Below are 14,282 nucleotides of genomic sequence, written 5' to 3' on the forward strand. Positions count from 1 at the left end.
AGAGGAAAACGTTCCCCTGCATGTTGTCACTCTGGCCTACTCATCAGTGTAACCAGGCTTCCCTCTGATGTGGTTTGTGTCAGTGTAGTAACACATGCAGCAGCGTCAATGGGGACACTGTGGATGCCTGCAGTGAGTGGAGAAAGTAGCACTCAGCTGAACATGCTCATGAAGCTGACCTGGCATGTGTCATTTATCTTGTCACATGAAGATTTTCAGTCATAAGACCCAAGTACTTCCAACGAACTTTCCCTGCTCCTTTTTTTTTTTTTTTTTTTAAAAACACACACTCATATAAAGAGCATCTGATTCAACAGAAATAGCATCTCTTTACCCTATGAAAGTCCCTCACAGTTTACTCCATATTAAAAGGAACCTGAACGCCACTGATAAGGTAGCAGCCACCAAAACGAATGGGACAGCCCCATTACTCACAATGCATCCAATTCCAACTCAACTATAATATATATAGTAAACTTTTAACCTACCAAGAAGTGAATTAGCATGTTTGTCTCTTTTGTACACTTCTAACTAGGTTGACCCACCTTGCTAAAAAGTGCATTGCAAATTTTCCCAACTTTTCTGGTAATTTCTACCGATCTGCAGCGTCTTTCCTCTACCAGACCTGAGCACTGGTTTGATTCAACAATTAAAACAATTTCAACAATATGTGATTTTGACAGATATTACTGTTTCTGTTAATAACTTCTGTTAATAATTTCTGATAACATGCTGCCCTTTGCTGGATTTTAATGAATGTAACTGGAATGTATCATCATCTGCTACACATAAAAGGTCCAACACATATTCTGAGAGTTTCTATCCTTAGATTAGTTGATCAACAGGGGCTTCTCAAATGTGAATATTTGCTATCTTCAACAATTGTTAATGAAATATCTTTTGATTTTGGACTGTGGGCTGGAAAAATTAAAAAGTAATTTGCCAACATGTGAACCATTTTTCACATATTCGTTACATTTTACAGATTAAACTAGAATTAACGCATGAAGTTGCAGGAAATATGGTCACCATCTCAGCTTCCTGATTTAGTGCTGAATAATGGTCAGATGTGTTTTTTGCAGACAATAATGATGTCACAGTGAAGTCAACCTTTGACCATTTCGATATAAAAAGTAATTTTTGAACAGGAGTCCAAAATGCATATATATTCAATTTCATATTGAGGGAAAAAGCAGCAAATTCACACATTTATAAAGCTGGAACTATGGAAGCTGGACCTGGAATGTTTTGCGTTTTTGTTTGAAAGTTATATATTTGTTAAAAACACAGCTATGTCTCATCCAGTTTTACTTTGGCAGGTTTTCAGACATAGTGTGCATCATTCACATACGTACAGGTTGTATCTATGTAGGCAGCCATGCTGTCATTTAGGTCTTTGTGTGACTACAGAGCCATATTCCCGTGCAGCTAAGCTACACACCACACTACCTTATGTGCAGTAGTACATACAGAATTAGCAAGAGGTTTGGTATGTTAACCAACTTAGGATGTAAACAACACCTTGGAAATGGAAAAACAAAAATCTGAGTGGACTCTTTTCCATTACAACTATCACAGAAAGGCTCAAAAGGACAGAAGTAGAGTCACCTGTGGCACACTTCACTAGCATGACACAATCAATCCATGCCAATGTATGACGCAAAATTGGAAACATACCCCCACTGTAGCTAAACAGATCAGGACAGACTGCAGGCCATCAATTACAAGACATCAACCTGATAGCAAGCATAGTCCGGCATTTCATACTCATCACTTTCATGTGAGACAATCGTGTGGCCTGTCGAGCACACACTGACCTTGAACTTTGACCACCAAAATCTAATCAGTTCAACCTTGTGTCAAAGTGTGTGTGTCAAATTCACAAGACGGGGACAAATGGGTGGTCAACTCATAAACATGATGCCAACAACCATGGCTGTCGCAGGCACAAAGGAATAAAAAAGGAAACTGCTTTTGTTGTAACCTGTTTTGTGGTCGACTTTTTTGAATGTTATTGTCCTGTCACATCTCAGTTTATCTTAAATTGTCGGAATATTTCTTGTGACCTTGTAATATGTATAGGTTTTGGATAGTGTATGTTTTTTGGCGGTGAGATAATAAGTTCATCAACTGATTATTCAACTGACAGAAAATACGTAACTATTTTGATTATTGATTAATTGTCAACAAACTTTCTTTGGTTCCAGTTTCTGAATTGAGAGGATTTTCTGCTCCTTTCTATTCTATATACATCTAAATGAAATATCTTTGGGTTTTGAAGAGTAAGTTGGTTGATAGTTGTTTCTTTGAGCTTTGGGAATTTGTAAATTAGCCCTCTTCACCATTTTCTGATAATTAAATGATGTAACAATAAATCAAAGGGGAAACAAAAATCAGCCAATTAATCTATAATGAAAACAACTGTAAGGTGCAGCCCTGCGTTTTTCATGTTATTTTTTACTTTGAGACTAAACATGCAATTAATCATGCTTTTTGGGATTAAGACATATAAACACTATATCACTATTAAATTACTGATTCTTTATTAGACAGCAGGGAACATTTATTACTATTAATAGTTGCACATACCATTTGCCTTTCCAGACAGAATTCAGTCATGCTTGTTTTCGGCACTAAATCACCATGAAGAAGACGACTAGACTTCTTAAAAAGGAATCAAACATTTTGTTTCTTCAGATACCTTTACAACCTTTGCTGATCCCAAGTAATAGCACAGTGTTGACAGGTATCGTTTTTCCAACACACAGCCCTGCTGCACAGCTGAGGCCAGTGAGCGGTCCGTCATTAGTCAGCAGATAGCCAGTATGCAGCAGCATTGTCATTCAGCCAGCTGAAAGGGAGAATTGAGCAGCCCACAGTGAACACGGTGGTGTAAAGAGGCTAGTGTATCGGGGGTATTAAAGCGGTATGGACAGCCCGGGACCAGACCAGAAAACAAACGCTGACAGGACTCCAATCTGGCCCAGAGACGAGGCGAGGAGGGTGTGACTATAATTACAGAGGTATTTGGGCACTCGCCAGTTCGGCATTCACATTCACTGCGTTTCATGAGCAGCTCAGGGCTGCATAAGCCTCTGCGAGCTCTGCCATTAACCTTGGGCTGTTTCAAGTCTAGCTCAAACCCCTGCCTTGATGACTACTAGAGTTCACAGAGACTAAAGCCCAGATTAGTTTGGCATGGGACCCTGTACAATGAAAACTGAGTGATAGCAACAATGATCTAACCTACTTAATACCAACGAAAGAGACTATCAAACTGCATCATCACAACAGTAAAAAGGTTTAGAGATGTACTACAGAGAGAGATGTGACACTAGAGACACTCAGGATGGCTGCTTCCCTCAGTCTAAACATCAGTGATGTGGTAAATAATTCAGCAGCCAAGGAGAAGACACTGAAGAGAAAAAACAAAATATACTAGGAATACCACTAATGATTATTTTCATTATCGGTTCATCTGCCAATTCTTTTCTCAACCGAGAGAAAATCCATTTTGTCTCAAAAAAAAAGCCGTCCGTTATAATTTTCAAGAGACCAAGGTGGCATCTTCAAATGTCTTGTTTTATTCAAAGATATTCCTTTTACTGTGACATAAAAATAAAATAGCAGCAAATTCCCACAGCTGAGTTTTGGTCTAAATAACAGACAATTCCTCTATTAATAGTAACTGTCAATCAAGTAAGCAATTTATAAGTAGGGCTGAACTAATTAGTAAATTACTTGAGTTGGTGATCAACAGAAAACTAATCCACAACTAATTTAATAATCAACTATTTGTGCAACTTTTATAAGCAAAACACCCAAAAGTCTTCAGATCCAGCGACTGAGTTGTGTGGATTTTCTATTTTTCATATGCGATAGTAAGTTTAATATCTTTACATCATGTTGGGCTTTAGGTCAATGCGATGGATAATTTCTCATCTTTTTTTATAGATCAAATGATTAACAGACTATTGAAAGGGAATCAAAAATAATCATTAGTTGCAGCCTTAATTAACAGACCAATCGAATCAGATCTAAAATATACCATGCTTCTGTCTAGGTGACAATAATGACAATAATGTGAGTACAACATGATTCCAAAGTTTTAGTGGATGACCAAAACATGCTGGTTATCAGGGTTGAAGGTCAAAAATATAACACAGTTTATAAATTATCCTCTTTAAGCCTCGACATGAAAAATGTGACTTTTTCAATTTCTAAATATCCACCAGCACTCACTGAACTAAGTCAGTGAAATCCCAAGTTAAGTGTGGTGGCTGCACTGCTGGTCCTTCTGAGAAGCAGATGTCCCTGTATTTATTTATAACCTGGTGTTCCTGCACTTTAACTCCACTGGTTCCTGACTAACAACAATAACAACCATTTCCCTGTAGTGCTGGACCATGTTGGCCCTGACAGCAGAGCGGCTGCTTCAGTGTGTGCCCTTGCGTGAGTGTAGCAGTTGGGGGTTTGAAGAGCGGGTTGGGGGCTGGTGTGGAGATGTGCATTGGAAGGGGGGGGGGTGAAGCATGTGTGGTGGTGGTGTAGCTGAGATGGATGAAAAGCACACACAGTACGGTAACCTGATCCACTGACTGCAGGATGGGACGGGGAGGGAAGAGGGCTAAGAATAGAACTGAGCCTGACACACAAAGTACGCCACCGCCGTCACCTCCACCAACAGCAGCAGAAGCAGCAGCATTACTCCAGCTTCTAGACTAAGAGTACTGCCTGCTGTGAGCTCTTAGACACACCATGTGGAAAATACATGTGATTTTCCCCTGGTCTCCCATGTGGCTGCACTTACGACTGCACACACAAAGGAACCTACTGAAAAACAAGCTCTGAATGTATTTCTCTGTTCAAAAAGGTACAGAAGCACAAATAATTACCAGTTGCAAATTATTAACAATAAAATATATATATATATATATATATAAAGTTGGAGTCAATTTATCCCTACAAATATCATTTAATGCGCTCACAGAGACACACTACACTTGCTGCGACAGTAAACAGCCGGTCACGTGGTTGTGGTCCTGTATGCCGTCAGGCTAAATGATGGGGGAGGTCTCTCTCAGCTGCGCATCCACTCCAAGCCTAGGTCTCCTCCTCCTCCCTAATGAGGAGCAGGACAAAGCCAGACGCAAAGGCCCGATTACAGAGACTAAAGAAGAGGCAACAATAACCAGTAAAGAGCCAGCGTGATCACACACACACACACACACACACACACACACACACACACACACAAGCTACCAGTTTACACGTTTATATTATACACCTATTTATATGCTGGCAACAAATAAATACCCCACCCTGTGTTTGCCAAATCAGTAACGTGCCCTAGAAATGTCCAGTCCAATTATTTTCCAGTAGACAAAACAAAAGGAAACCCCTATTGTCCAACATGTCGGTAATCCAAATTATTGTTAAAATAATGTAACATTGATCAGTTCCATTTTTGATCATGAATTATTCATTTAATTTATTATATTTGTTAAAAATAATATGTGCTGGTTGAGTTTATTCTTAAAGTCTTCATAAATGAGACACAAGGACTTGACTGTAAGAAAAAGCAAGCAAATTTATAATATGTAAAAAAAAGTTTTTATTGTTATATTTAATGGAGCAAATGATTAATTTAATTTAGAAAATGGTGGATTAATTACTGCTGAAAGTAATAGTAAGCCAAGCCAGTTCCTGCTGTGGTGTTAGTATATGTAGTACAGGCTGATACCTGTGTGAAATGCCACTCTGAGAACGCCAAGTGCCCAAAATCATAAACCTACTAATTATTTTTAAAAATATACAATAAAAATAACACACCAGCCTTATCTCTTTGTGGTCTTTGGCCACATTCATGCCATCCATCTATTTTAACTGTGAAACCAAATTCAAAAGCATAAAATTTCCAACACAAAATAAGTGCACTTCTCCTCCTCCCAGCACTCGCTTGTCTGAACTCAAGGCATATTTCGACATGGACAAACAAACAGCAAGTGACACCGGATCCCTCAAGGCGTCAGTTCACCTCTCTCTACCCTAACCCCAGACAGACAAAACATGCCTCCTCCAACCAGAGTGTCTGGCCTTCGTTACAGTTGTTGTTGGGTTGCATAAATGCATCAGCCAAAGATCTGGTTCCATCTCTTCCACATGGGAAAGGCATGGGCTACTATTGCCAGTAAAAGGTGAGTAAATGTTAGAACAGACAAGTGAACTGCTGCCAACATTTCACAGAAGCCGATAGATTTTTTCAAGCTGCCAGCCACTCTCACAGGTTAAAATCTTGCTATTTAGTGCTCTAAATTAAACTGGCTTGTAAAACTGTCAATTTGGTTATTTTGTAGGGCATTACCTGTTGAAGTGATGATGACAAAGTAAATTTTTGCACACGTTACATTGAGCATACTCCTCTAATTTTTCCCAGGACATATTAGTTTGGTAAAGATACTGACAGGATGCCAAATTTTTTATCTTAATTCATAATAATCCAAGCATTAAGCTGTTGCAAGACCCAGACATAATGCACTTTATGTGTCCTAAATGTGTATTATTATGTAAGATTGAGTGCTGAACTCTTTCACAGCCTCGTCCATCACTCAAAAGCTTCCATAAACAGGAATAGCCCTAAATTTACAAGGGAGAGGCTCAGGGCATGGCTCGCACAAAAATCAAAAGCCTCATAAAATAGCCTCATGTTTGTATGCAAGAGGCGTCAATAGGGTTAACTTTACTGGCAAGAGAATACAGCTCAGCCCAGGACTCACTCAAACACGCCCATTAAACTGGTCCGAGAGTCTGAGAGCCTTAAGAAGCGTACCGCCACCGCTCTGTATGTAGGTTAATGATCAGATACCCAAGCAGCAGACAAGAACAATGAAGCCATTACTGTTGATTATGGGTTAAAAAGGAGGGGGTAGGGAATGAGGGAGGGATTAGAGCAAAGGTTAGGACCTAGGCGTGGAACTTGTTCTTATTTCCACCACAGCGTCAAGCTCACATGACTGAACTTAACACTGGAACTGTTGCTTTTCAACTTTCAAGAAAACGTCAATACCCTCAGATGACATGAGGATTCAAAATCAAATTCAAAATTAGTAGAATACTCGAATTGGCACAAATTATAATGAGCTGCAAATGACAGACATGCTTTTCATTTTGTTATGTCTTTGTGGAAAACAATTACAGACACAATGCACCAACTCAAAAAATGATATTTTGATACTAATATTTTGTAGAAAGTGAATTGATAAAACTGCTTTGTCATCTTTGGACCCATTTACCTCCCTTAAAACAACACCCACCCCATTTTGCTTTCAACAGAGGACAAGTTGTGGGAAGTATTTAAAGCTCCTAGAGGCAGAAAAGCCCCCTACATGACAATACAATAAAACATCAGCTGCTAACAAGGTGTCACAACCACAAGAAATCCCCATCCACTGGGTTCCATATGAGCAACAAGCAGGCCTTAGTCTGAAAAATAAACCATGAGGGAAATGTTGTGTCAGTTTTCATTATGTCATTCAAGACATGACTCCATATACACCTGCCACATCCTATTAGGCCTGATGAGATGTCGATCCGATCACAGGCCCGACACATGGCTGCCTGTGCTGTGCCAAAACCACAGCTTTGCAGTGCCAGAGTAAGCATTAGCAAGGCCAGCATGTAAAGGTTGACACAGCATCTCCGTCTTCAGTCTTGGAGGAATACGTAGACCACTGAGCAAACAGTCTTTGATCAACAGTCATGCAGCACGAAGATTAGCAACAGTTTCATTTAGGTATATTCACCACAGAGCCTTTAAGATGGTGCAGATAAACAAGTCATACTGTCTACAGAACACCCTCAGCAGGTTAACTACTACTTCCTTATTGTGCACATTAATAATACAAAAAAACCTTCCCCCTGCGTTCTTGTTGCACAATGGTACACTGACCAAAAAAAATTATGCTCACTACCAGGGAAGAAAACAAAAAAAGAAACTCCATTTTAAGCTGGTAAAAACACAACACCATCTCGGCTTTGCCATTTGTTTTTTTACTGCATATCTTAGACAATTTAGTGAAATTAATAAATAGTTAGGGCTGCAACCAGTGATGGTTTTCTTTGCTAAGTAATTCAATTCTCCAGATCCCAAGGTGTTGTTTTTACATTGCTTGTTTTGTCCAACCACCAGTCCAAAACCAAAAGATATTAAATTTATGGCCATAGAAGATTTAAGAAATAATCTTGTCAATTAATTGATTAATCATCCAGTCATTTCAGGTCTTCTTCAGTAAGTATGAGTTACACTTCTAAATGTGTCTTTATTTGAAACTACAGTCTGAAATGGACAGAAAAAGCAAAAATACAACCCTTGCCTGGAGGCCACAACTCATTCACAGCAACCATTTCCACCCATGCTAGCATTTTCGAGTTGATGTATTTTCTATAGTCTACACTGATTCAGAGACAGCATATTCATATCACTTTCTCCATATTGATTCGTATTCTTAAGCGCTGCGTTTAAAAGGCTGTGTGGAGGCTAAAGGACATGATACCAGTCATTTACTATGAACATTGCTGTATCAAGGGTTTGAGCCTTTACCTTCTTTTTGCCATTTTACAGTACCTGCATTTCAAACAGGAAACCTTGAGCGTAGTTCATTTCAGCTGCTATCGATTAACTTCACACTTACATAAATTGCAGACTATGGACAGCTGGTCTGACTAACTCACATTAACACTCTTGTGCAGTGTATAGAGACACAATATACATTTCAGACACAAAAGCAACTTCCTACTTTATTGTGATTTTAGATTGTGTGTACTTTTGAATACATGACGTAGTAACTATTGGCAGCACTGGAAGGTTTTTGCTGTGAAGCAGCTGCAGGCACAAGACATCAAATTGTTAAGAAGACAAAGCCACTAAGGGCTAACTCATTTCTCACAAAAGGCTGCTCTGGATATAGATATATTTTTTCAACATCTTCAAGTCAGGAGGGAGAGCTGGCCAGAAAGATAAACAACTGGTTGGCAATGCTACATCATCGGACCGACTTCCACCCTGGACGTCACATATTGGGCGCTCTCTCTCTCTCTCTCTCTCTACAAGGCTACAAGCCCCCTCTGCGGTTGCACGTTTCAATTATATGAACTTGAATGCAAACATGAGCTACTGGGTAAAACCTAAATCATCATCTGAAATGTAACTCCCTCCGAAAAATAAAAACGCTGGAACCCGAAAGAACTAGCACGAACAGCAGTGCCAGTGATGACGACGTTAACAACGTTAATCCTCAGACAGGTAATAGTAACACTGCTAAGGTGAAGCAGCAGTCGAAAGACAAGTTTCAGGCTAAGTGGCTCAGAATATATCTGTGGATCAAATTTAACAACGGTGATGTACGATACTGCACCTTTTACCACTCAATGTCTCAAAACATCAACTGTTAGGCGCCACCTGATGGTGTTTCCCATACAGCAGCCTTGACAAGAAAGCGTGAGGCAGATTAAGCAGAGACTATGACATCATGTGATTGTGGAATCAGCATACAAAACAGGATTTCAACTAAATTCATAAATTCACTGAGAAATACAAACTCCACCAATCTCATTTCAGAGCTTGGTCCTCCCTAAAAGCAGTTTTTTTTTTTAATAAGTGGAAAGACATGAAGGAATGAGACAAAGTATAGGGAGACACACAAGAGATGAGGAAGCGACCAAAAGAAAGACTAAGGACACTGATGCAGCTATGACACATGCACATGCGTTTACACACATTAATCAACTAAGATTGACCACAGGATCAAATGTTACACTGACTGTATGAATAGTTTCATCATATTGAGAATATTACAAGCAAGCTTTCATTTCCAGCAGCACTGTGGATACAGCACAAGCTGTCCCAAGTTTAATAGGCTGCCTTTGTAATGTTTCTTTGCAAAGGCATCACAAATAAAGAAACCGTCAAAAGAGTGCCTGCCTTTTCATCTTTCATCTTTCACTGCCTTTTATCTTTATTAATTAACGGTAGCTAGGTGGAAAAAATAATTTAATTCACTGTGCTGCTTAAAGGCTACCAGCAGCTTCTGGCAACTTTTGAGATGGAATATTTTCTTGCATTGATGTTGTGAATCGATCAATACACCTTTTTTCATTGGCCCTCTTGCATGACATATGCTTTAGTGATGATTGGATTTTCAAGCACTTAAAAACCATGTATATACATTTCAACCCGATATTGTGAACTGCAAATATTTAACTTCCTCACTTCAAGAAAAAAAAAAAAAAAAAAAAAAAGTGGTACTTTCATGAGCACCCCGAATGACAAACACACAGAGATGGCTGGTAGAGAGACTGACACAATGGGGGCAGTAAAAGTTTTTATTTGTCTCGGTATGCCTGATGACTAAATATTAACAGGTAATAAAAATCTATCCAACTTAATGTGAGATAGTTTAATAGTGTAATTGCGACTTCATGACATTGCAGCAGCATCAATTGTTTGCTGGTGTGGCACACCGCTGCAGAATGTATATATGGCAAACACCAAATTACAGTGATATATATAGTACAGGGAATCCCTTAAATTGGAGGAGGGCTGAAATGCAATCTGAGGTAAGAATAGGAGAAGGTAAGACCTGTAGGTGAACTCACAAGTAGTACTCCCACCCCTCAAAAAGTGTTAAAACCTCCTCTATGTGAAGCATTTCAGTGGGGGATTCCTCTCATTCTAAAAAATGAATTTCTGGCCCTGGGATATAAGAAAATGTAAGACCAGTTGTGAAACAAGTACTCCCACATTGTAGAGCCACAACACAAATCATTCTCAACAATGCTAAATAATGTTTCGTAGACATGTTAATACTGATATCATATGAACCACTGCTACCTTTTGCACTGGAATGACAAAATAAACTACAATTTAAGAATACTTTGAAGTTAGCTGAGATCTGTCAACATTATCTAGGATATATGCAGGGGTCATTTTAACTCCTTTCTCGTGTATTTTTCTATTTTGTGCAAGTATGAATGTAACACACAACTGTACTAGTCTAACTGAAAAGATATTTGCTTTTGTATCAAGTGATAAGACAGCAAGCCTAAACCAATTTTAAAATCTATTCCCTAAACAAGTTTCATGTAAGCAGTCACTTTGTTTGAGTACACTACATGCCACTTTAATAATATTAACAACTGATCTGCAAATGAACTATTCATAGATGTGGCTGTGTTGTTTTTAGCTTAGGTCTAAATCTATGTAAACGGAAACAAGCACAGGCATCCATAATAATGAAGCAGCATGAACAGACAACAAACCTGTCGATGATTAACCAAATTTGACCACATTTCTGAAAAAAGTTCAAGGTTAGAGTAATAGCATGCTTAATTCCATACAGAAATGGAAATGCAACAAAACCAATCAAAAGACATACACAGAAATTGTCCTGTTAATGAAATACTTGTTCACCTATTTTAGGTCTCAGGCCTCAGAAACCATGGTCACTAAGAGCCAGAGTAAACAGGATATGACCGCTTTATTTGGCATTAGTAAAGTGAAAGCAGCCCAGCAATAAAGAATGCAACCCACACGCCCATTGTCAATTTGTCTTTTTCCCCTGTAAACTATCAACAGACAATGTTATCTCTCTCATTGCTCATTCATAAAAAGCAACTTGAAGGGCTCATTTTTAATTAAAATCCTTGAATGTTATAATTTTACAACCCAGCTTTTCCTTCCTCCTTTCCTTTTTTCTGCGTTGTCATGCTGTATTCAGAGTCCTGTAGAAATGTCACAGGCTCTCAAACTGACAGTCTTTAAAAGCACATGGTGGATTATCAACGCGACATCAGCCGTTACACACGGAGATACTGCACTCAACGTACCAAACAAAAACAACGCTCTGCACACATTCTGCTGCTGGCAAAGGCTAGCACATGTTGTGTAATCAGGTGGCTCCACCCTCTTCACACACAAATACACACACATGCACAAACGCACACTTGCTGGGCCTCTCGAAGACAGATACCCGGCTGACGAAGCCAAGTATCTGTGTGTGTGTATATATATATCTGTCCCTATATGCCAAACTGCATATAGGCTCAGGCCTGGGTAGAGGCACATCATATCATAAACGGCACTAGTACTTCTTTCACAGTTTTGTTTGAACTGCAAAATAATAAATGTGGATGACAACTTGAAGTGAAAGTGATACAAAGCAGATTGTTAAGCTATCTGGAACAGTGGAAATAGACGAATTCTGCCTCTGGCTCTCTGTGTTTGGGATTTTTTCCATTTAATACAACCTTCCCAAATTTCTAAGCCAATTTACCTTCAACGTGACCATGCTCAAAAGATTCCTAAACAAGAGCTACACAAGCCTCAATAATCATTAACAGTAAACTGACAACACTAAACAGACACTAGTCTTCTCTTTGCTAGCGTGGAAGAAGAGTAAAACAAAAACCCTGACCGTTTTGGGGGGTTTCCCTGAAGATACAGCGGAGTTAGCACTCAAAACAAAAAAGAGGAACTGCATTCATAGGGTCTGAGTAAAAGGCCAATATACTTGCAATAATTTCATAGCTTTATTGGAGCCAGAATTACTAACAGCACTGTGTTGTTGGTGAAAATTGGACCTAAAAGACAAAACTCCAAACATCTCATAGCCAGCTTGTCTAGGCCTCTCATGAGTCTCATGCACAAAAGGGCCCCATCTTTACTGACTACTCATATGGTTCACACAAAAAAGAGCCTAACCACAAAGTGAGCTCCAGTGAACCTCACACTGGAAGTTTTCATTCACCATTATAGACCATGTGTGATACTCATAAGCATTTGACTGCTAAATTGTTTTCTTTTCCATTCCACTGATCAGCATTCATACCCCACCACCTCCACTCAATTGTGATGGTCACTTTCCTACTCTGCCAACTTTTAGTTTTACTTTTAAGTTACTTGTACCACCAAAAAAGATGCATGAGGTACAAAGCTTTTGACAGGGGCAGATTGATCAATACATTAAAGTATGCAATAAATTACAAAAGCTGTTAAAAATTGGTATTTTGTTGGATACAAAAAGCACATTAACGACTTAAAAAATAAGATGGCCAAGTATGTACCCATCCATCCTGAAACCTTAATAAAATTAAAAATCACAAGGAAAAACACATAACTGCACATTACTGGGAATACTGCATGTCCTTACATAATTGTTCCTGTTGTGCAGCACCTTGGTCAATACCCTATTCTTTAAGAGGCTTATAGCAGCTATGGTATGGTTTTCGAGTTACACATACAGTAGATCCCCTCTGTTCTCGTGTTTATCATGCAAGGAAATCTTTAAATGGTTTTAAAATAATTTAGTGAATTTGCCATTTAGGTGTGACTACACATCAGGTTGTGAAGACGGTGTTAATGGCAAATACTTTAAATCAAACTGTCCATTATGCACCTCTTGAGGCTGTATTTATTTAGCTTTTTATGCACCTCCCCCACTCTGCTTGTATGAGCATCTGAGTAGACTGCAAACTGATGTGACTGCAGACCCTCCCTCATCTGATTTTCATGATCTGGCCGGAATTAAAAAGGAAAATCTAATTTTTGAGCATTCAGACCTGTCACTCAATACATCGAGTGTCATCAGATGAATGTTGGCACTAAATGTTGCCAAGAAAAATAAAAGAAAATAATATTTCCAACTGACCAAATCCCCGGCTGAATGCCATGATTTTCTAAAGACCAGCACCACACCAGAACTGGCACAAATAATTATTCATCAGTATTTACATCATCATTTATCCTATTCTGCAATCGATCGATTGGCGTGCTTAAGACACAAAATGACTGACTAGCGACCAAAAATTTAACAATTCATGTAAAGAGGAAATAGCTCTTAGTTTTATTGAAGCTGCAACCTGCAAATATTTTAAATTTCTACTCGATCAACAAACAAATTATTGAATTATTCAAGTCTGCACTGCATCACAGATTATATCATAGTACATCATAATACCAAGTTAAATATAAAGAGGAATCCCAGACCCAGTGGCCAACCACACTTTGGAGGAGAATGCGTTACATATTGAGTAGCTTGTTCATTTTCCTTGGGTTTTATAATTTCAGTTTCCATCCTGCATCTACGCAATCTCAATCGTACATGACAACAATTATAGGGCATTCACTCTAGTAGGGATATCCTTCCATCAAATCAAATGCTCATAATTCCTCTCCAAGTTACACAAACAAATGACAAGACTGTGCACAAGAGCATTGTAGATAGTAA

At 38.8% G+C, this 14,282-nt stretch overlaps 1 protein-coding gene across 2 annotated transcripts in view; it reads right to left on the reverse strand.

Annotated features, from left to right (window-relative positions):
- ankrd12 (ankyrin repeat domain 12) overlaps positions 1 to 14,282 on the reverse strand; it is a 38,679-nt gene that overhangs the window by 19,006 nt on the left and 5,391 nt on the right. The gene's annotated exons all lie outside the window — the stretch shown is intronic.

This window comes from Seriola lalandi, unplaced genomic scaffold, assembly GCF_002814215.2.
Source record: "Seriola lalandi dorsalis isolate HSWRI2012SDOR001 ecotype SW California unplaced genomic scaffold, Sedor1 jcf7180002054441, whole genome shotgun sequence".
NCBI classification, from domain to species: domain Eukaryota; kingdom Metazoa; phylum Chordata; class Actinopteri; order Carangiformes; family Carangidae; genus Seriola; species Seriola lalandi.